The sequence below is a fragment of the Platichthys flesus genome, chromosome 18, assembly GCF_949316205.1.
Source record: "Platichthys flesus chromosome 18, fPlaFle2.1, whole genome shotgun sequence".
Classification (NCBI taxonomy): domain Eukaryota; kingdom Metazoa; phylum Chordata; class Actinopteri; order Pleuronectiformes; family Pleuronectidae; genus Platichthys; species Platichthys flesus.
The window spans coordinates 10,737,562-10,740,558 of NC_084962.1; positions in this window are offsets into that span (position 1 = coordinate 10,737,562).

Here is a 2,997-nt window from a genome sequence, read left to right on the forward strand (position 1 = left end):
CCCAGTGAATGTTGGAGCGGATCTGGATTTTAAAGGCAGAATCTGTTTACACTGCCTTTGACATGGTGAGATAGGGCATCAGCCGTGGTCGGGGCTACGGACTCTCAAGACCTTACTAGCCCAACAGTTCCCACAGCGGGCAAGCGTTGGCAACCGCGGAGAGAGAAAACTCCCCTTTAACCTCCAACAGAACCAGACTCAGAGTAGGCGGATATGGTGGAGAGGGGAGAGCTAGACCAGAAACAGTCATGTCAGATTGAAGTTCTGCCAGACTGGTTGTCATAAGGAAGAGAATAACATTGATTCTTATAGATGTGGTGCTTTTATTAACATTTCAAGAAATCTTATCAAGACAATATGACTCAAATGACCTCACCCGCAGCCGGATTTGTTTCAAAACCAAAGAAAGTTGACATTTAACATATTTTTCCCTTAATATAATTTGGCAGTAATGCAGATTGTATTATATCCTCTGTGTTACTCTTCAAGATAATGTAACTCTTTACTGTAGATTATATTGTGTCCATCAGCTTAAGTTGTTTTAAACGGAGTCCAAAAGTTGAATTGTAGAATTTGAAAACAAAAAATACACAAAATATCCAGAATCCCAAAGTGAGTTGATTGAAGCTGCAGATGTTGATGATGATGATGGTTTTCTTAACACGGTAAGTTTTTGCCTCCACCTGACTTTAGTTTCACAACAAAATATTTGTATTCTTAGTGACTTGATGTTTTAGAGATTCTTGTTGTTCATCTTTCACTAACGCTGTGTGATGTCGGCCCAAGCCTCTGCAGTGACTCCTGATACACCTACTAATGGAGAATTAATGGGAATTTTTAATCTGGAAAATGTACTGGAACCAGTCTCACTTGAATTAGCTGCAGACACTTTGCAGCTCTGTTTACAGAGTGACTCAATGCGGTTAAACATGTTGCAATCCCTATCGTACCAGCAATTCTACTGTATTTCACCAGTAATGTGTGACTAAATTGTTTTGCCAGTTTCAGGTTGACACAGACGTGTCAGCTGGAAATTTCCTCTGTCTTTTTTCCGTTCTTCAAGGATTCAGGCTTGGAAGAAGTTTTGGATGTTTCCAGCAATGAGTCGGGGATTTATCTTTGTTGCTGACCCAGCTCCGGGGCAAACAGTAGATTTTAGTAAATTGAATCAGTTTTTATTTGATTTACACAACACTATTGCAATTGTGTCTCAGGGGGAAAAAAATATATTCTGTTCTCTTGTGTGATGATTACACATGGAAGGGCAGAGACGTCCAGCTACCAACCCAGAGGTGACTGTAACAAAAGCTGAGATTCTGAAATGTCTGAATATGTTGTTGCAGAAAAACTGATGTCAAGAAAGACTTTGAGTTACCCGGCTTCATCCCTTTCTCATCACTGACCCACCCACAGGATGGTTCCATTATTCCTGCCAGGGTCCCAGGGTCAGACATATGTCTTCCGAGAAGTGGAGAGGACTGTGGAAGTGAGAGATAAGTGCAGAAATAAAAGCATCTCCAGAACCCCTCTTAATGTAACCGTGATGGGAGGAGGTTTATTATCTTCAGGTGAGAAAATAACATCAAACGATGGCACCTCTCCAGCTGTACAGTTAACACTGTGGAGCTTCCTCGTGATGAGAAATGCATTTTTTTGCAGAGCCTGATTGATTAAAGCTTACAGCAACAAGACATTCTTTGGCAGCATTTTAGCTTTAGGAAGATTCCTGATCTGTCATGCTATATTTAGACAGCCACTCATGATGTTGACACAGATAAGGTCTGAAATTATTTTATTTTGAGACTTATCTTGATCTCTTTGATGTCCTTTCACTGTTCATGCCTGTAGGCATGTGCATAACTTTGATGTGTTTCATAAAGTCAGCATTAAGTCTTTAGTAGGTCCTTAAAATAACATCCTTTCAGTGAAACGCATTGGGACGCTGTCGTAGGGAGGCCTGGAAATCCTGCTCCCCCGCTTAGCTAAACACCTTAATAAAGTGCCCTCCTTACCCACTAAGGAAACCTCCTTTTAAAAACACATTAATTCCTTTAGTAATCCTTTTTTCGTGTGTGTGTGTGTGTGTTTGTGTGTGTGTCTGTGTTTGTGTGTGTGAGAGAGAGAAAGACTCCTCCTATGACCAGAAAGCTACAACACAAGTCACTGAATGTCAGTACCTTGCCCCATCAATCAGGTTGGACGTAACGTCACAACATCAACAAACTCACACACAGTGACTCATGACTTGAACGCTCAAGCTGCCTTTGAATGAATAGAGGTCACGCGTTTTGCAAATACCACTTCCCAAACAAACACGGGACACATGGCGTGGAGCATGTGACCGGCAGACAAATTGTGTTATTGTCATCATTGTTAATTGCAGGTTGCAAACGACGTACACAACCCTATTGAGATGCGTCACACTGTGATTATGGTTCATGGCGGAACCCTTTTGCTGGCAGGGAGAGCTGGCATATCATTCAAATGGAACATTCGAGGAAAGTGTGAGGGGAAATATTCATGGGTAAAGATGGTTTTGAAGATGTCTGCCAAGTGTGTCACTCAACAGTATCACATTGTCTTTGCCCATCTTTGTGTCAGTGTGTGTATACATGGGTGTGTGTGTGTGTCTGTGTGTGTATCTGCAGTGAGTAGTTCGCTCCAGGGGGAGGAGCGGGGTGACGGCAGCAACGTATTCTACCTGCCTCTCTCACCTTGCGGGTTAATTTCCACACTTTTGATTTCCTGGAATGCCACTTGACATAGTGTGGCAAAAACACACACGTATTGAATTCAGTGTAAACAGGTTTCAACAAAAAGACACACTTATTCCAGTCCTCTCAAAGCCACATTAATATCACAATTAGTTAACAGAGTGTTCTAGGTGGAGCATCATAAAAAAAAAAAAAAAACTGTGTAGTTTACAGAGCCAGGTTATACTTCAAGAGGTTTATGATGCAATTGTGGACTGTGTTACACTTTATGGGTAAGGCGCTT